The sequence below is a fragment of the Dipodomys merriami genome, unplaced genomic scaffold (genome assembly GCF_024711535.1).
Source record: "Dipodomys merriami isolate MVZ:Mamm:240054 unplaced genomic scaffold, mDipMer1.0.p SCAF_18, whole genome shotgun sequence".
NCBI lineage: Eukaryota > Metazoa > Chordata > Mammalia > Rodentia > Heteromyidae > Dipodomys > Dipodomys merriami.
In genome coordinates, this window is record NW_027203159.1 from 29,794,806 (window position 1) to 29,816,702 (window position 21,897).

The 21,897-nt window shown below is 35.3% G+C and overlaps 1 long non-coding RNA gene across 2 annotated transcripts; it reads left to right on the forward strand.

The window, feature by feature from the left end:
- The first annotated feature begins 12,275 nt into the window (after positions 1-12,275).
- On the forward strand, positions 12,276-20,493 carry LOC138829979 (uncharacterized). 2 transcript variants are annotated; one of them, XR_011372815.1, is made up of 4 exons: positions 12,276-12,358; positions 13,845-13,945; positions 20,210-20,332; positions 20,416-20,493. It is a non-coding gene; the product is annotated as an uncharacterized lncRNA (long non-coding RNA). The 2 variants fall into 2 exon arrangements; XR_011372816.1 differs by having other exon boundaries at positions 20,210-20,328.
- Positions 20,494-21,897: the final 1,404 nt, after the last annotated feature.

Below are 21,897 nucleotides of genomic sequence, written 5' to 3' on the forward strand. Positions count from 1 at the left end.
CCTGAGAGAATCTTTGACAAAGTAGGAGGCCATGTTACTTGCTGATTTTTCTCAAAGATTTATTCAAACCTAGTTTTTCATTATATATATTTGAGCTGATTTGTGTATGTGATCAGATATTTCTGTTGCCCGTCCATTTGTAGGTGCAATTTTTGTGTCTGTGTGTATACAAACTGAAAAGGAGTACAGATTTTCTACACTTTCAACACCCATACATTGATACAGGATATATTTCTATGATTTTTGGAATTTCTCCTGCCTTCTTTTCGTTTCAATCAATTATGATAAAATTATTCTCAGGTTATCAAGGATTTTTATGTGTCTTCCTTGGTAATAAGTATTGAATCCTTGATTGGGCCGTTGGCATTCAAGCCTCTTACCTGGGTTGATCCCAGTGTTATATTCCCAATGTTGGTATCCTTCAGGCATAGAATTCTCAGAACCATATTTATTTGAGTAAGCAATGTTAAGGTAGAAATGTTACCCTTAGTCAATGGAAATTTTCTATGTTCATTTCAAAATCCAATATTTCAGTATTCATACTGAGAGGTGACATGCATGTCGTTTTTAAAGGTCAATTATTTTTACAAACTGCTGAATATATTTACTTGATTCCACTTCACAATGTGATTGTGACTTCACAATAGCATTTGTTTTGTCCACATATAAGAATGGAAAAGCTGTTTATATGTTTGAGCCACGGATTATTTCTTGTAATTGTACCTGTAATTAGTGCATGGTATCCCTTTATATTTTACTTGCAGACCCTAAAACCTGTATCCTTTGGTAGATTACATCTCATGAAACAATCACTTTTTGTGAATGCATATATTCACAATTATTGAAATGGAGACCAATTTATTATGTTGATTTATATTCATTGCAATAACATTGTATAGTAAAAACACTACGGATTTTGTTTTCTATACAGTCACATGAATTATTTCTTCCTTTTTTCCTGGATGCATGATACATCCATGAATATTTAACAAGAGACCCGTTTCAGAAACTGTGCGAAGACCTGGGTGAGCCTGAATTGGTGGTATTAGAAAAATTTTGATATACTAGAAAATAATCACTAAAGTAATACAATAATTAGCATCACACTTCAAATGTTCGATGAAGTTTGAATGTTCTGAGACAGCGTGTCCACGTGTAATTTGTGAGGTTTGTTTACAATGATCAAATTTCTGTAGAAATGGAAGTGGAAGCAACCATGAAATTTTTTGAAACTAACTGGGGATGTGCTCTCACTAGTTTTTGAGTATTTCTCCAACTACTAGTGAAGTTATTGTTCATATGGAGAATACAGGAATATATATTCAAGTATTTTCCATTGAAAGTAAAATAATATTTTTTTCTTTATTTCTTTGCAGGAGTCATTCTATGAGCAAACCATGAGTTCAAACCATTTCTCATTGTACCATTTACATCTGACATTTTTTACTATATTCTGATGCTCACTCAAACAAATGAATTAATTTTGATTTCTACTACCTATTCACTCCCTATTGCCCCTTACCTTGAATCCAGAAGTAAACCCTGGTGTTTATGTCCTATTTGGAATTCACGATGTCCCTCTCCCCATACACATGGTAAGGTTCGAATATAGAAATTTCTATAATCAAATCGAATTCTAATTTGTTTCCCAATGGAGAATAAAACATACTTCATTTTTCACTGTCGTTGTTTGCCTGTGAAATCATCTTCCATTTCATACATTGTTATAATTGCAGAGCCTAATATAAGAAAACTGTAATGACATTAGACCTCTTACAAAAATATTACACCAATTATATATTCCATACAGAATGGTCATTAAAATTTCAATGGGATTTTTCAACCAACATTCTGAAGTATATTCTTTACTATACAATCTTCTCGTCCATCTCAATGATTTCCACATGTAAACTCATCTAAAGAAGGATTCTGGGAATTCCTCCGAAAAGCTGTGGCAGAAAAAAACAGATTCATGGATGTGTACACAAACTACTATTCAAACCATATTCTTTTGAGGGGCCAAATAGCAACTTGTGAAGATGCCATGATTTTGTGCTAGAAGTGTGACATTTTGAGTGCGAGAGGGTGTGCATATTATTGCAATTTCCCAATGTATTTCCAAAGTGTTCCAAGAAGAGTGGACTGTATCTTCCGAGTGTAACACAATATTATGGAAACGTATTTGATATCTATCTTCATAATTATCTTGTGTGGGATTTTCTCCACATATATAAGGCCCTATATATTTATACTGAACTTGGCAGTGTGGTCCAAAAACTTTCTGTTGCAAAATGGAATAATTTTTGAAATATACTTTAGGAAAATTTATTGGTAGGACTCCTGTGAAATAAATAGAGTTGAATCTTTTGGGTACAGATGCAGAAGTTAAAGATGTGTGAATGTTGTTCATATTTATCATGGTGTTGAAAAGGGAGCATTTCTGATTATGGCCACAATTTGGGAATAGTGTATAATTTTAAATGTTTCTTCGTTTTCCTTCAGATATTGTGAGCAGGAATGCATTAAACACTAATTTGTGAAGGATAGTTTGGAACCTGTATACTCATGGAAACCTGGGACTTTTCTAGTCTGGTAGGGATATGAAGAGGACAGGGTTATCTACACATGTCTGTGTATAGACTGCAACCCAATCTACATACGTATCCATTTGTAAACTTATGACAACTAAAATCAATATAGGTACCAATACCGTTTTTTCGTTAAACTTATTTTCAATGTGATGTACAGAGGGATTATAATTATGAAGGTAAGGCAGTGAATCGTTTTCTTGTCATATGATATCCTATTCCTCATTTTTCTTACACTTTATTCAGCTTAAAATCGCTCCTTGATGCAACTGATGTAAAGGTAATTTTCTACATGTGGCCTTGTAAAGAATTTTATGGCAGTGGGTCCCCCATTGTCCTGTATGAAAAAAATTTGATTCCCCTCTTTGCCCTATTCAAATTAAAGTTTCTACAATCCACCGGTTACCAAACTCAAATATAGTGACAAGGAGAGAGAAATCCTATGAAAACTAAAGGAAATAAAGCAAGAAAAAGAAATTGTGGTTGCTTTTTAAAAAAAAAAAAACACCATCAAAGATAAAACTTATGTTTCTTGGAGTTCAATTTGCTCACCATGAACTTCTTGTTCCTATATATCTAGCAATTAAGCACTTGCATTCCTATTCCAGAATGAAATTGGATATACAGCAATTAAGACAAAAAGAGAAAGTAGGGCACCTATGTTTTAAAAGTCACTGCTAAAGAAAAAAAAATATGACTTCATTGGGTAAGTTTAAATAGAAGCAGGATAGACGCATTGAAATGAAATAGTAATATTCATAAATAGTCTTGTATTGCTCGTTAAATACCTATAACAAAGTTAGATTATACACCACCCTGTGTCATAACACTCTCCAAAGAGTCAGACCTCTAGGTTAAAAAAATACTCAGAATGGTAACAATAGAGAAATACGAGGTCTCTTAGAACAGGTTGAAACTTTCCATTACAGATGCACAAATGCATCAAGAAAAAGAAAGGTTAGACAAAAGTCTATAAATTGAACCTGCCAGTTTCTTTATACCAAAGTACATAGCTATGTAGGAAAAAATGAAGCCAAAAATACTGGGAGAAAATCTTCACTAGCTAAGAAAGAGAAAAGTGCCTTAGCGCTGAAATATAATCAACATTCAACAAGGCATATCCCTCAGCCCCAAAGAATCCTGAAATATAAGCTCACTCTATGAAAGAAGTCTATTTAAAGAGAGACTTCAATGATGGCTAATTGAGAATGGCCTAAGGACATATGAAGAAATGCTCAAAAACTCTGACAATAAAAAAAAAATGACAAATCAAGTCAACATTGAAATTCCACCACATTCCATTAGAATGGCAAAGTTATGTTCATTGTAGAGGGAAAATCAGGAACCATTCCAGATACCTGAATGTAGATTAATGGATTAGTAAATGTGGGGTATAAACACCTCAGAATTCTACTTTCCATTAGAAAGAATGGCACAGTGCCCTTTGTAAGGAAATGAAAAATTGTAAAAAAACAAACAGACATTAATCAAAGTGTGCCAGACCCAAAGAACATAGACTCCATAGATTCTCTTATTTCTAAAAACTTGTATATGCCCATTTTAGTCCTAGAATAGGATCAAAATAGCTTAATAGTAATATACATACGACCATAGAATATTAGGTGAAACAAAACAAGCTGTGAAATACAAAACAGTTGGTTTCACTTTCTTGATTTTTTAAAATGTGCTATGTGAATCTATTTCTCTTTACTTGCCTTTTTCCTTTAGTTTCTGTTTTATACAATGTTGCCACTGTATTGGATTTTGGTACATACTGTATTTCATGTAATTTGATGAGAACTAGGCATGTGCAAAAATGACCATACAAGAAGAGGTTCAATGAAATGAACCCCTAGATAGGGACACAACTTATTTCTACTTTCTTGCTATTGTTTTTCATGATTCTAAACTCTTCTATTTGATTTGTTTTTCTTCAATGTTCTTCCCCAAATTTTATCCCTGTTTTCATTGTATTTGATGACAGTTGCCTGCCTCTTAGATATATTTTTTTCTACATTGTGGAGGGAAGGGAAATAATAAAATGCTGAAACAGAATACTAGGTGATGTATTTTAACAATGAGAAGTACAAGACTGTATATTTCACAATTTTTAAGGTGTGGGGGACGAGGGGAGATAGGGGAAGTAACAATGCTCGATAAAAAATGTACTCATTCCCTTAATCATGTAATTCTAACCCCTCTCTACACAATTTTTAGACAAAAAAGTATTTTTTTAATTGTATTTTATTTTATTTGAGAACATACTTTACAGAGGGGCTACAATTACATGGGCAGGATAAAGCATACATTTCTTACCAAGCATTGCAGCCTCCTCCTTTTTTTACCCTTCACTTCCCTTCCCCGCCTCCCCCCCTCCCCCCACCCAATTTTACCCCCCTCCCCCCCACCGAATTGTACCCCCCTCCCCCCCCATACCGACATTGTAAAGCTGGTTTTGACATTACATTTTGTACTTCTCATTGTTGCAACAGGTCCACCTGAATCCTTAAACGACTTGTTTGTCCCCATCTCCTCCACATGTTATACTGACATCAAATATAGTGAAAGCAGGGGTTACACTGTGGGGGAGGGACATACAAAGCAACAAAGAAATAATCTTATAAATGCGTTAGAAACACATGCCTGAAAGAAACGAAAACATTAAAATACATATTTAAGGGTTCATTTTCCTAACATCACATTATCTGGCATTTTCCGCTTGACTCATACCTATACTAGATATTGCAAATAAGGGAAACCATGGGACCTATGCTTCTTTGGGCCTGGCTTACTTCACTTTACATAATTTTTTCCAAACCTTTCCATTTCCTAACAAATGGGGAAATGTCATTCTTTCTGATGGAGGCATAGAATTCCATTGTGTATATATACCACATTTTCTTGATCCATTCATCTACTGAGGGGCATCTGGGTTGGTTCCATGTCTTAGCTATGGTAAATAATGCTGCAATAAACATAGTTGTGCTGGTAGCTTTAGTGTGGTCTTGTTTGTATACATTTGGGTAAATGCCCAAAAGTGGGATTGCTGGATCATAGGGGAGATCTATGTGAAGTCTTTTGATGAACCTCCATACTGCTTTCCAAAGTGGTTGAACAAGTTTACATTCCCACCAATAATGAAGTAAGTTTCCTTTCTGTCCACATCCCCTCCAGCATCTGTTGTTGTTAGAGTTCTTGATTTTTGCTGTTCTAACTGGAGTGAGGTGATATCTCAATGTTGTTTTGATTTGCATTTCTTTTATGGCTAGGGATGTTGAACATTTCTTCATGTGTCTATTGGCCATCCTTCTTTCTTCTTCAGAGAAGCTTCTCTTTAAGTCTTTCGCCCACTTATTTATTGGGCAGTTGTTTCTTTGAGGATTTGTTGTTGGGTGGTTTAATTGTTTGAGTTCCAAGTATATTTTAGATATGAGACCCTTGTCTGATGTATGGCTAGTAAAAATTTTCTCCCAATCGGTGGGCTTTCTATTGATCTTGCCAGCTATGTCATTTGCCCTGCAGAAGCTCTGCAACCTTATGCAATCCCATTTGTCCAACCTTTCTTTGATTTGTTGTGCTTCTGGGTCTCTATTCATAAAATTTCGGCCTGAGCCAAGGAGACCTAGGGTTTCTCCTATTCCATCCTGTAATGTTTTCAGAGTGTCTGCTTTGAGTTCAAGGTCTTTGATCCATTTGGAGTTGATTCTGGTGCAGGGTGATATATAAGGATCTAGCTTTAGTTTTCTACATATAGTTAACCAATTTTGCCAGCACCATTTACTGAAGAGGCTGTCTTTCTTCCATTCTATTGTTTTAGCTTCCTTATCCAAAATTAGATAGCTATAGGTGTGTAGGTTCATTTCTGGGTTTTCAATTCTATTCCATTGGTCCCGAGGTCTCTTCTTATGCCAATACCAAGCTGTTTTGATTACTATGGCTTTATAGAAGAGTTTGAAATTTGGTATTGATATTCCTCCAGCAGTGTTCTTTCCGTTGAGGAGCGGTTTTGCTACTCGGGGTCTTTTATTGTTCCATATGAATTTTTGGATTGCCTCCTCTATTTCCTTGAAGAATGAGGGTGGAATTTTGATAGGTATTGCGTTGAATTTGTAGATAGCCTTGGGAAGGATTGCCATTTTCACGATGTTAATCTTGCCAATCCAGGAGCATGGGAGGTTGTGCCATTTTTTAAGTTCTGTGTTGATTTCCTTTTTCAAGATTTTAAAGTTTTCATCATAGAGGTCCTTCACTTCTTTGGTTAAGTTAATTCCTTTTTATTTTTTGTGGGGCTATTACAAATGGAGTTGCTTTCCTAATTTCAGCCACACTTTTCTCATTGTTGGCATATAGAAAAGCCATTGATTTTTCACCATTGAGTATAATGCTGGCTGCAGGTTTGTCATATAAAGCCTTTATTGTATTGAGGAATGATCCATGGATTCCTAATTTTTCCAGAACCTTTATCACAAAGGGGTGTGTGATCTTGTCAAATGCTTTTTCTGCATCTATTGAGATAACCATGTGGTTCTTATTCTTGCTCCTATTGATGTGATGAATAATATTATTTGATTTGCGTATATTGAACCAGCTTTGCATCCCTGAAATGAATCCTGTTTGATCATGGTTTATGATTTTTTGGATGAATTGTTGAAGTCGATTGGCCAAAATTTTGTTGAGAAGTTTTGCATCAATGTTCATCAAAGAAATGGGTCTATAGTTCTCTTTCTTTGATGAGTCCCTGCCTGGTTTTGGGATGAATGTTATGATGGCTTCATAGAATGTGTTCGGTAGTGAGCTTTCTCTTTCAATTTCATTGAAGAGTTGGCGGAGTATTGGTGTGAGCTCTGCTTTGAAGGCTTTGTAAAATTCCTCTGTAAAACCATCTGGTCCTGGACTTTTCTTAGCTGGGAGGTCTCTTATTGCTGTTTCTATTTCAATGCTTGATATGGGCCTGTTAAGCTGGTTTAACTCATCTTGGTTTAGATTTGGCATGTCAATATTTGCTAGGAAAAGGTCCATTTCTGTCAAGTTCTCAAACTTATTAGCATAAAGTTTTGAAAAGTATTCCCTTATAATGTTCTGAATCTTGGTTGTTTCCGTGGTGATGTTTCCATTCTCATCTCTGAGTTTATTAATTTGGGTGTGTTCTCTCCTTTTTCTGATATAGGTTTGCTAAGGGTCTGTCAATTTTGTTAAGTTTTTCGAGGAACCAACTCTTTGTTTTGTTGATTCTTTCTATAGTTTATTTGGATTCTAATTCATTTAATTCTGATTTAATTTTGATTATTTCTTTCTGTCTACTGGATTGGGGTTAATCTTGCTGCTCTTTTTCAAGGAGGTTTAGATGTGTCATTAAATTGCTATTTTCCGATCTCTCCAATTTGTTGATGTAGGAGCTCAGAGCTATAAACTTGCCTCTGAGTACTGCCTTTGCTGTGTCCCAGAGGAGCTGGTAATTTGTGTGTTCATTTTTGTTGAATAGCATGAACATTTGAATTTCCTTTCTAATCTCTTCCATGACACACTCATGATTCAGCAGTGTGTTGTTCAGCCTCCATGTGATACCGGACTTTCTTTGGTGGCTTTTGGTGTTGAGTTCTAATTTTATTCCCTTGTGGTCAGAGAGAATGCAAGATATAACTTCGATGTTTCTAAATTTAGACAAGTTTGCTTTGTGGCCTAAAATGTGGTCTATTTTAGAAAACGTTCCATGTGCTGCTGAGAAGAACGTGTATTCTGCTGCTGCTGAGTAAAATGTTCGGTAAATGTCTGTTAATTCTAGTTGATCTATGCAGCTGTTTAGATCTGCGGTTTTTCTGTTGAGTTTTTGCCGAGTTGATCTATCTAGTGGGGAGAGTGGTGTGTTAAAATCCCCAACAATTAATGTCTATGGATCTATATGGGATTTGAGGGAAAGTAGTGTCTCTTTGATAAATTTGGGTGCTCCATTGTTTGGCGAATAGATATTTAGAATTGTAACATCCTCCTGAAGTAGAGATCCTTTAATTAGTATGTAGCGACCTTCTTTATCTCTTCTCACGAATTTTAATTTGAAGTCTATTTTATCTGATATTAGGATTGCAACTCCCGCCTGTTTGTGAGGGCCGTTTGCTTGGTAGATTTTGTTCCAGCCTTTAACCTTGAAAATATGTTTGTTTTTACGGGCATGATGTGACTCCTGCAGGCAGCAGATAGAAGGATCTTGTTGTTTAATCCAATTAGACAGTCTATGTCGCTTAATTGGAGAGTTCTGTCCCTTAACATTAAGAGATAGGACTGAGAGGTATTTGGGAGTTCCTGCCATGTTATCCACCTTCTTGGGGGCTGCCAAAACTGGGTTCTTCATAAGGTTCTTGGATTCTCAGTTTGGGTGCAGTTTCTTGGTCTTTGTTGCGTTCTTGTTGGTTTTCTATGTGTAGGACATCTTTAAGAATCTTTTTTAGGGCTGGTTTGGTGGAGATGTATTGTTTCAATTTTTCTTTGCTATGGAAGGTTTTTATTTGGCTTTCAGTTATGAAGTTGAGTTTAGCTGGGTACAGTATTCTTGGTTGATATTTGTTTGTTTTTAGGTCATGGCATACGTCATTCTAGGCTCTCCTTGCTTTGATTGTCTCTGCTGAGAAATCTGAGGTAATTCTAATTGGTTTCCCTTTATAGGTGATTAACCTTTTCTCCTGGACAGCTTCAAGGATCTTTTTCTTGGTCTGGGTTGATCCTGTGTGGATTATAATGTTACGGTCGGATGTCCTATTCTTGTCTGGTCTATTTGGGGTTCTAAAAGCTTCTTGTATCTGAATAGGCCTATCTTTTTGTATGTTTAGGAAGTTCTCCGCTAGGATCCTGTTAAACAAATTTCCTAGACCATTAACTTCTGTTTCTAGGTGCTCCTCTACACCCATTATCTTTAGATTGGGCCTTCTGGTGGTGTCTTCCAGGTGTTGGATAGACCTATCATATTTCTTGGACTTGTCTTGGATGGTTGTATGTTCTTTCTCTATAATATCTAGGCTGTCTTCAATCCCTGAGATTCGATCTTCTGCATGGTCTAAACTGCTGTCAAGACTCTCTACAATGTTTTTTTTTTTTATCACTTTTCTTTTAATTGGTCAGCTTTGATGGTAATTATGTTGAAGATATTGGATCATATTAGTTCCAATTTTTTGAATATTCATATACTTGTTGAATGAATTCCTCTTAATCATCTCATCCAAGAACACAGATCGCTTCACAATGTGATCTGCAAGAGCTTAGGAAATCAGCAAATAAGTACAGAACTCACATAAAATCATAAATACAATACTTCCAAAGATAGTAATGTTGTATTGTATTTCTTCTTTACATCCTGATTTTTTGAAAGTCTGTAATTCCTGGTAGTCCATTTTATTTTATGAATGTGATGTATTTCCAAGAGTTTTGTAAACTCTGTGGAGGCTTATGTATTCACCAGGACACAAAGTGTGAGAAGTTAGATCTACACCATAAAACTTATGCAATGACTAGTGTGAAAATAATATTGCATGACAAATGACAATGGGGAAACCCATGTAACACAATACTCATAAGACAATATGTTGGATATGATCTGTACAACACTGGGGTTAATGGATAATGGCAAAAAGAGAGAAAAATGAGGAAGAGGGTAACGACTTCAACAAGCATTGAACTCATTGCTTGTATAACTATACCCCTATGTAGGTCACTATGACAATACAATTTAAATAAGAAAGAAAATATTAGACGTAAATGACAGCATTGATGGGAACACAAGTGTATATCTTCAACTCTTTTTCAAACATAATAATGAAAATATCTATTAATTCTTTGAATTCTAATTTTGCAATTAGCTTCTTTGTGCATATACAAGACAAACACAACAGAAAAGAATTTTAGGCTCATTAGACAATTATTTTAGAATTGTTGTATCTATAACAATCCTATGAATATCCTTGTTAATGATTTCCAGCTTACAGAAGGCATACAAAAGTCTTTTGGACAGATCATATATTAATATGGTTTTGTTAACAGTGTATAGTATCCTTCCATTTATTTACTATTTTTAGTACCATATAAATCATTAAAAAGTTAATGTTCAACACAAATTGAATGAGGATATGTATCCTCCACTCAAGAATGCACACTAATATTGTAATGAGAACTTTCAACACATTTTTTTAGACATGAATACACTACTGCTACAGCTTTGATATAATCATTCTATCACAGGTGGCCACTGAGTAAGTGGGTGAAAATTGTATGATACCTTTAGATTGCAGTAGTTACTCATAGCAAAGTAAAACCTACAGATAGGGAGAACACATGTCAAATTTTAAAAATACGTGATTTGTTAAAAACTATTGAACCTTGTTATACATATAATTATACTATAGGGTGAAATTCATAAATTTTAGAAAATATTCTTCACCTCATTACAACTGTGTTCAAGTGGCACTTCCACCTACCCACACCACACAAAACAACGGTATACTAAGCAAAGTTTCTCAGAAGTTCTTGCCCACTCTGAATCCCAATTTTAACACTATGTGTAATTACTTCTTTTTATTTTCTTACCACTTGAATGAATTACTGCTTACATTGAAGTTGATAAGCTGCACCTACTTTTGAATGCACATTGAACTATAATGAAAGTGGGGGTTTTGTTTATTTTTTTCTGTTTGCCTTAGGGCACAATCGTTTCGAAACCAGAATTTAATCTTCTCGTTTCATAACATTTGTTTTTTTTTATTTCAAATCAGAATGCATTTGACAACAACTTTTGAGGGGATTAAGTCATTGTGAATAGTAATAATTGTGAAGTTAACATTATACTTGAGGTCAATAGCCTTTCATTTTTCTGCATGTATCAAATTCTATCTTTGATAATAGAAAAGAAGATCATCCATCTGTTACAGTTTGGTCGACAACATTTCATAATTATTACAGTTTAATGTCAAACAGTATATTGTTTGTATCAACTTTTTATGTCCTGCTCATATTTTCAGTATGGATCAGGGAAGACTAATTTCCTTGGAAAACGTAAAAAGAACAAAATCTCACAATGCAAGAATAGTCACATGTGGTAAAGCTGCCTCTACTGCATTCACATCAATACGACATTTGAATACCATAATCATCAGTTTGTTTTTCTGTTGTTATTTTTTGTCTCTGTTATTAAATCATTTTCTTCAAAAGATGCGTAAAGAAAAAATGCAAGGAAGACTAAAGAACTTTTTTCTCAAAGGATGATTAATTTCTAGAAGGGTGATTTTGGTGAAACTCTTAATAAAATTATTGATGACTAAAGAAACTAAACAAGAAAAAATAATACCTAAAGTTTGATTTATTGTGGGTTTATAGAATATAGAATGTGTAGAAATGTCTAGGCAGAACCATTTACAAAGAATCAGTAGTTGCTGTGAAGATGAAAAGTGTGACACATCCATTCACATTATTCCTCTACTGAATATTCACACATTTCTCTTATACCGAATCGGAGTCTACCAATGCATACTAAAAGGAAATGGGACTTTGTGGTCCGAGTTCAGGCCGGAAGTCAGCACTTCCGTTGCCATATGCGGAAGTGTGGCTGAGTTCTGTCAGTTCCTAAAACGGAAGTGAGGTTTATGAGCTACATCACAATAACGGGGACCCCACCTAGAGAAGTCATTATACAGAAGTAGCTGTTGCTGTGGAAAACCAACTAGTGGGACATCGTCCAACGTGGGGAGGAGATCCTGACTTTTTTGGTGAATCCAGTTAACTGAAGGACACAAGTAAGAGTCCCGTGCCTTCTCTTCTTTCTTTTAAGTCTTAGATATGTAAATCATCTCTTTGGCTCCTGTATGTGATTAGAACTTTTCCCACTTTCTACCCCTGACATCCCAAATGTAGTTCTAATAATTTTCTCCAACTAGGCTGGCTTGTTACATGGGAAAAGGATGAAAATTCTTTACTTTCTTAGACTTCAGAAAATAGCTATTTCCATTCTGGAGAACTCGAAATTTACTTTTATTCCCCTCACATTTATGTGCATCAAAGCAATCATGTTTAATGTCTTCTGGCTCTACTTCACGGCCACTAGACACTGCACAACTGAAATTCACTATCCATTGAACCAAAGCCCAATCTGAAATATTGACTGACGAGTCTCAATGATTCCTGTGCTTTGAAATACATATCTGTTCTAAGAAGCAGTTACTTGAATAATATTCCATACTGATTTTATAATCTGAATAGGATATCACAGTATATCTGTGAGAAGAGCAAAACCTCATTCACATAATTGCATATGTTCAATAGGTACTAGATATATATACATTGGAATTTGGATATTGTTAACTCAGACATCCATAATTAAGAAGACCTTTTCCAAATTCACTTAAAAGTTGTCATGATGCATCATCCTCTGATTTGATAAGGTAGAAAGGACTGAAAAATACAAAATATTTTGAGTAAAAAGTTATACATTTCCATAGAGTGTTATAATTTGTGAATTAGACATGGAATATCCATGCATTTCATTTCAAGTGTGTCCAGCAACAAAACGTATTTGAGATGAATAGGTTTTACCCAGTTTTTTTTTTTTTTTCATATCGCGGAGGAACCACATTTATGATGTAGTTTTGATGTCTTTAGTCATGTTTCCTCTCAGAATTGTTTTTTATCCGCAGGACTTGCTAATATTTATCTGCCTGTCATAATAGAAAAAGGTAAAAATGTTTACACATTTGTTTGTGGAAATTATCTTAAATGGTCTTGTTCACACTATTTTTTGGAATAACAGAAAGTATATTGATGGGAGCTGAGAGAATGGGATAATGAGATTTCTCCTGATTGAATCTGAAACTTTAGACATTTTGATAATTATTACTGTGACTTTTGATATTCTAGATTGAAAAGTTAAAACGAATGTAAATGATGAGCATATTGGAGATTGGAATGTAAGAAAGCAATTAAATAAGGGGCGCTCAGTGGATGTATGCTCTCAGAAGATAAAACAAGCTAACAGTTCCACTTGACCTCATTGAATAATTTTTAACTAGAATAAATATTTTTCATAAGGCTCAAAATTAACAACTCCCTATTAGAAACAGAATACATTAGAAATTAAATTCCAGAGTAATACTCTTTGTCAAATTTTGAATCTATATTCTCCAAATACAGATTCCTAAGTTAAGCTAGAGTTCATAAGGGAAATAAGATTGAAGACTTGGCATGTTCCCAATGCATTGATTTTCCCGAGGTATTTTTCTCTTTCAGAGGAATGTGTGGATCCTGAGAGGGTATTGCTGTGTCCCTATGTTAAACATCACAAAATCAGATCATGCAGGTTCCCATACCATCTTGTGAAATGTAGAAAGGTAATGTTTCATTAGAACATGTTGATATTATGTAATTACTTTAGATCATAGATCAATTTGCATATTGTATTTAAGATAAATTGTGGGAAATGTACGTGAAAAATATGAAAGATTTTATGTACAAATGTAATTGATTTTTCTATTTCTTTTGAAATCTCTTCAGCATGTAATGGAAAGTAAAACAATCGAAGCCCAGGTCCGTTATTTCTGGAGATGTATATCTCAATCTCTATTCAAAACAGAACAAAGGCAAGATGTGTGCAATTATGTTAAACTGTGTGCGCCATATTTCACAAATTGTAGAGGTGGTTTCCTTTTCCTCCCCAGTGCCTAATGACCGAAATGTAAATTAATTTTATTATTAAGCATTATTTTGTTAAAACAGCCACTGTATTATCATATGGCCAAGAATTCAGTTTTGCTAATTAAGTTATGATGCCATGGTTAAAAACTGTTAACATGGGAGATGCATTGTGTCTCTTTTCTTTATTTAGGGTATTGATTATAAACTTGCTTTTAGTTTCATCCAAATTTCACCAAATTTGAAGGTGTACAGAACTGTGGGGAGAACATTATGTTTTTCTTCTTGTAACACTGCTATACTAAGTTCCAGATCAAATGGAGCAATGTCATTCTTTCTGATGGAGTCATAGAATTACACTGAATATAAGTGCATTTTCTTGGTCCATTAATTTAGGCAGGGGCATCTGGGATGCTTCCGTATCTCAGCTAGGATAAATTATGCTGCAATAAATCTAGCTGTGCTGGTAGCTTTAGTGTGGTCCTGTTTTTTATCATTTGAGTAAATGCCCCAAAGTGGGATTGCTGGGTCATATGAGAGCTGTATGTGGAGTCTTTTCATGAAACACCATGCTACTTTCCAAAGTGGTTGAATAAGTTCACACTCCCAATGACAACGCAGGAAGATTCCCTTCTGTCCACATGCCATCCTGCATCTGATGTTAGGAGAGTTCTTGAGTATAGCCATTCTCTCTGGGGTGAGGTGGAATGTCAATGTTCTTTTGATTTGCATTTATTTTATGGCTAGATGTGTTGAGCATTTCTTCCATATTTTCCCTCCAGAGTGGTTTCTCTTTAATCTTTAGCTGACTTAATTATTGGAAAGTTGTTTTTTGAGTATTTGTTTTTGGAGGATTTAATTTTTTGAGTTCAAGGTATATTTTAGATATCAGATCCTTGTCAGTTGTATGGCTAGTGATGACCTTCTCCTAATCTGTGGGCTTTCTATTGATATTGCTAGGTATGTCCTTTCCCAAGCAGAAGCTCTACAGCTTCATACAATCCTATTTTCCAAACTCTCTTTGATTGTGTTTCTGAATCTCTATTACTCAAATTTTGGCCTGTGCCAAGGAGACCTATGGTTTCTCCTATTCCATCCTGTATGTAGTCAGGTTGTCTGTTTAAACTCAAAGGACTTTTATCTATTTGGAGTTGATTCTGATGCAGGTTGATACATGAGGATCTAGCTTTAGTTTTCTATAGGTGATGAATCAGTTTTGTCAGCACCATTTACTGAAAAGGCTAACTTTCTTCCATTCTATTTTTTACCTCTTTTATGGAAGTTTATGTAGCTATAGGACTGTGGGTTGATTTCTAGGTTTTCACTTCTATTCCATTGGTCCTGTGGTCCCTTGTTCCAGTAGCAAGCTGTTTTAATTACTATGTTTTTGTAGTAGAGTTGGAAATTTGCTATTGATATTCCTCCAGGACTATTCTGTTGAGGATTGTTTTTGCCATTTGGGATCTTTTGTTGTTCCATATGAATTTTTGTATTGTTTCTTCCATTTCCTTGAAAAATGAGTTTGGAATATTGTTATACATCTTTTTGATTTTCTAGATCGCTTTGGGAAGTATTGCCATTTTCAGGATTTGATCCTTCCTATCCAGGAACATGGGGGTTTTTTCCAATTTCTAAGTTCTGTTTAGATTTCCCTTTTCAGATTGTTAAAGATTTAATCATAGAGGTACTTCACTTCTTTGGTTAAGTTAATTCTGAGGTATTTTAATTTTTGTGGGGCAATTAGGAATGGAGTTGCTTTCGTGATTTCAGGCACACCTTTCTCATTATTGGTATTCATAAAAGCCATTTACTTTTAAGTGTTAGTTTTATACACTGCGACTTTGCCAAAGTTTTAAATGAGCTCAAGTCATTTGGGAGTGGAGTCCATGGGATTTTCTTAATACAAGATCATTTCCTCTGGAAAGAGGGAGCTTTTTTTACTTCATTTTATGGTATTTGGATCCCCTTTATGTTTCCATCTTGTGTTTGTGCTGTTGTTGAGCATTGTAGTGCTAAATTGAAGAGAACTGGAGAGAGAGGACATCCTTCTCTGCTTCCTGAGTTAGACTGAATGGCTTTAACTTTTCATCATTGTGTAAAATGCTGGCTGTAGGTTTGTCTTTATTGTATTTAAGAATGTTCCATGGATTCCTATTTTTTTCCAGAGCCTTCGTCATAAAGGAATGTTGGACCTTGTCATTGGCTTTTCTCTATCTATTGAAGTAACCATGTGGTATATATCCTTACTCTTGTTGATGTGGTGAATTATAGCAATAGATTTGTGTATATTGAACTAATTAATTTGTGTATATTTGCATCCCTGAAATGCACCCAGTTTGATGTTGATGTATGATTTTTTATGAATTGTTGAATTTGATTGACCAAAATATTGTTGAGAAGTTTTAGTTTGATGTTTTTGAAAGTAATGGGTCCTTAATTTCCTTTCTTTAATGAAAACAGACACATTTTGGGATTGAGGGTTATGATGGCTTCATACAAAGAGCATAGAAATCAAATTTTCCTTCAATTTCATTGAAGATTTCGAGGAGTACTGGTTTAATTCTGCTTTGAAGGCCTTGTAGAATTCCATTGAAAATCCATTCTGTCCTGGGCTTTTCCTAGTTGGGTGGACTGTTATTGCTGTTTCTATTTAGATTCTTGATATAGGTCTGTGAAGTTGGTTTAACTCACTTTGGTTTAGTTTTGGCATGTCGAAATTTGATAGGAAATAGTCCATTTCTATACTCCATTTTTCCCAGATACCAAAAATTATTAGCATAACGGTTTGAGATGTATTCCCTTATAATGTTCTGAATCCTCGTTCTTCCTGTGGTAAAGTTTCCATTTTCCTCTCTGTTTACTTCTTGTGGTCTCTTCTTTTTCTGATAAGATTTGCTAAGCCTGTCAATTCTTTAATTTTTTTCAAAGAACAGCCCTGTATATTTTATTCTTTCTATTTTTTAAAAATTCTAATTCATTTAAATCTGATTTAATTTTAATGAATTCTTTCCATCTATGGATTGGGTTTATCTTGCCACTCTTTTTCAGTTAGGTTCAGATGTCTCCATTAATATTGGTTTCAGATATCTTCAATTGTACTTGATGGAACTCAGAGCTGTAAACTTGCCTCTGAGTACTGCTTTTACTGTGTGTCAGAGGAGCTGGGAATTTGTATGATCATTTTTGTTGAATATCATGAGTAAATGAAAATCTTTTCTAATCATTTCCATGACCCACTTGTGATAGAGCAGTGTGTTGATAAGCCTCCATGTGTTATAGGGTTTTCTTTGGTGGCTTTTGATATTGAGTTCTAATTTTATCCCCTTGTGGTTTAAGGGAATGAAGGGTGTAATTTTTACCTCTTCTCAATTTGAAATTGTAGTCTATTTTATCTGACATTAGGATTGCAACTTCTGCCTGTTTATGTGGGCTCTGTGCTTAGTAAATTTTAATCAAGCCTCTCCCTTCCAAATATGTTTATCCTTATGGGCAATGTGTTATGTATTCTTGGAGGCATCACATAGAATGATCTGGCTTTTTCATCGATCTATACAGTTTATGTTGCTTAATTGGAAAGTTAAATCCATTAATATTAAGAGTTAGGACTGAGAGATGTAAATGTACTCATTACAATGCCCAGGTAATAGTAACCCCTCTGAACAATATTTTCACAAGAAAAGATAAAATAAAATAAAAATAAAAAAATAAAAAATGATAGAAAAAGAGTCCTTTGAATTTTGGTATGGGTTGGGGGGGAATCTTGTATGTCGTCTGTGTCTGTAACCAGGCTCTTCATAGTGTCTCTAGTCTGTTTATGATGTTTGCTTTTCTGTTGCTTGATTGCTTTCTTAAGTCATTTTGTTTGATTAGGCAGAAAAATGCTCTGAATGTTGATGGAATTTATTGCTTTCCTCCCAGGATAGTTGAATGGCAGGGAGATTGGCTTGAGTATCGCAATTGAGTGAGATGCCTATTTCCTCTAGCTTGTAGTTTATGTGATAAGGCTAGTTTCTGGGTAGTGTTAAGATCTATGACCAATGATAGCTTTTCCGTGAGGACCTAGCTCCTAAAAAATTCACAGAGCCCAGCCTGGAGCCATTCTCAGTGTTTAGGTTTACTGAGTTTCAATTCTGTGTCTATGATGCAATAGGGAGGAGCATATTGTGACTTTGTTTACCCAGTGAAAAAGGACACTTTTCATGGGATGGAGCTTCTCTGCCTGGGCAGGGTGACTTTCCCCTGGGTGCTGCTAAGCCTGGCAGTTCAGGTCAGGTACCTGTAACCTGCTAAATGGCTCTTTGTTTAAAGTTCTTGCAAAGCCTAGAGCTAGATGCTCAGCCAGGCCTTTGTCAGTATCAGAGATGGAGAGCTCTGGTGGTGGGGATGGGCAGTCTTTCCACAGCTGCTCTCGGAGAATGAATGACATGTCATGGTTCTACTTATACCATATTCTTGGTTTCTGGGATATCCCTGGTTTGTGATCCTTAGGATGAAGATTTCTGCTCCCCGTCAGTTCGGACTGATTGTGAGAAGGGTCTGTCACCTATGTCTCAGACTCTGTCTGTTAGTATGTTGGCCATGGCCACCACATCCACCACAACCTCTGCACCCACACCTACCAGCAAGTGCTCAGATGTGCCTCCTTGATGGATTTCCCTCTCTGGCCAAAATCTCTATACTGTGATGGCTCACTTAGTGCGATTCTCTAGCCCAGAAAATTTCTCTGGAACACTAAAACTGCTTTCTCATCGAGAGATTTTCCTCCAGCTTCTCTTCTTTGATCTTCCTCAGCTCTTCCAAAAATAGGGGTTATTCTGTGGGGGAGGTATATACAATGGAACAAAAACCTCATGTGGTACTTTTGAAGCAATATGTTTGAACTGTAGCAAGAAAGAAAAATACACTTCTGTTTTCATCTTGGGGTTCCTTTTAATTAATATTTACTGCTTGTCTCAGACATATACTAGTTATTGCAAATAATGAAACCATGGGACCTATGTTTCTTTGGTTCTGGCTTACTTCACTTGATATAAATTTTCCCTGTCTTCCGATTTGCTAACAAAATTGCCAATACCATCCATTCTGATGGAGACATCAAGCACTTTTGCCTCCACCTTTGTTTCCCCCTACCATCCCCTTGCTCCAACCTCCTCAACTACACTCCCAACTTCCCATCATCCCTTCTGAAATTGTAAAATGCAGCTTTTATGATCCCATGTACATCACTTTGAACATTTCTGCTTTTCCTTAACATTCACTACTTATTCTAACTAAGGGAAACAATGGACCTATGTTTCTTTGGGCCTGACTTGTTTCATTAACATATTTTTTTCTGAATCTTACCATTTACTAACAAATGGAGCAATATCATTCATTCTGATTGAGGCATGGAATTCCATTTTACATATAATTACCATATATTCTTAATCCATTCATCTACTGAGGACTTCTGAGCTGATCCCATATCTTAGCTATGGTAAACAATTGTGGTAGATTTACTACGGTCTTGTATATGATCATTCATGTTAATTTCCAAAAGCGGGATTGCTGGATCATAGAGGAGCTATACATGTATTCTTTTGAGGAAACTCTATAGTGCTTTGGGATACAGGTTGACCCATTCAACAATTATATATACAAGAAGCTATGTGGAAAATGAGCTTTACAACCTTAGCTATGAGGGCAGGAAATGGCAGGAGGAGTTGGGTTGATAGGGAAGGAAGGGATCATAGGGGAAAACAAAGGAGGCAGTAACAATGATCTATAGGATATGTTATTATTCACTAAATTCTAATTCTTCTGTACAGTATCTTTCCAATAAAAATATGTATTTATAAAAATCAGGATGAACTAGCAGAGTATCCATACAGTGGTATCAAGCCCATGGTAGGCATCCTGACCAAAGAAATCTGAAAAGATCAAAATTGAAAATATTTCTTCATACTTGAACTTTTCTTACACAGAATCACCCTGATATTGCTGCCAGATTGGCTACTTGTCCATTTAATGCTCGCCACCTGATTCCACGAGATCAACTCAGTGAACATATTTCAACTTGTATGGAAAAACTCTTGTAGTTGATGTAGGTAAGCCTTAAAACGAAAACAGAAACTAAATCAATTTAGGCCATTTTCACCTACTCAGATGGTTGATTTCTGTTTATTTGTAGATAACATCAAATGGAACGGGAAAGAAGAAAAGAGTTCTAAAAATACATGGCCATATGTTTCCTCTGAGGAAGACTGGGATAAAGGTACAAACCTTGTTGTTTTGGGGGAAGGGAAGGTGGCTCAGTGGTAGAGGGCTTACCTTGCATGCATGAGGCTCTGGGTTCAATTCCTCAGCACCATATGAGCAGAAAACAAAAGCTGGAAGTGGTGCGATAGCACAAATGGTAGAGCGCTAGCCTTGTGCTGAAGAGCTGAGGTACAGCACCCAGGCCTGGAGTTCAGGCCCCACGAAGGGATTCCTCCCCATCCCCCAAAAAAGCTTGTAGATTTTTCTGCATTTTCCATTATTGAATTACACCTTACCTTATGATATTGTATGATTTCTTCCTTTAGGTGTGAAATTAAAATCAATGTTCAACTTGCATTTTCTTGTCTGCTAATGTCAATAACATATATGATCATATGCAGTCATAAATGATTAAAAACCTTGTCAAACATTTACATGATTTGTTTTTGCACCTGGCTAAGAACTCATTCTTTTCCATGTTTATTATCCAGGTAAATGTTTCTCATAAGACTCTTAAGGCCGTTAAGCTTGTTGTTTTTCTATATCAATAATGGTATAATGTTAGAGCCCATCTAATCTAGCACCTCAATCGAGTATGTATTTCTATCTTTGGCAGAATCCTTGGAAGACCCTAGCCCAAGTTTTGTTTTGGGCACAATCAAACCCTCTGGTGACAACAGGTAAAGAAAATGCTGTTTTTTAATGACAGACTATTGTCTGTCAAAATTCAAAGTGAAGAAATAGGATAAATGAATAACTTACTATATACCCAAGTATTTTGCTCAGTACAAATAAAGTTTGTATTGCTCTTTGACTGGTGATTCTGTGATTGGTGGCAAATTCATTGATAGTTTCATTAGAACCAAGAAGAAAATCACCCAACTTACATCATATCTGAATTACTTTATATTAATGTTCTTCTCATTCTCTTATAATCAATTTAAATCAGTAAAGCCATAGATAACCGTATTATATTGGACTAATAGTTTTTGTCCTTATTTCCTGGTTTCAACATTCACTCATCACATCAATTATGATAGTGTGAATGGCAGTATCTTCACCTGTTAATTGATAAATGTACGGACTGATTGGTGGGTTACCCTGGATTCTTACTGAAATTGATTAATGAATATTTTAGGATTGACTATAGGATTTAAATTTACTCCATGAATTAGTATAAAATATTTGAAATTCTTGAGATGATTTACAATTTGCACGTTGCAAAGATACATTTTAATAAAATGTGTTCAGAGCTCTTTTTTACGCAATAATTTGTACATGGGTTTCAAATTTCTCATTCCTGAATAAAGTTTGAATATATTGGATATGTTTTAGATTGGAAATTCAAAATTAGATGTGTAATTAAAAAGGTTTTGCTCTCTTAGTACTTATGAGATGGTTTAAAGAATTGTAA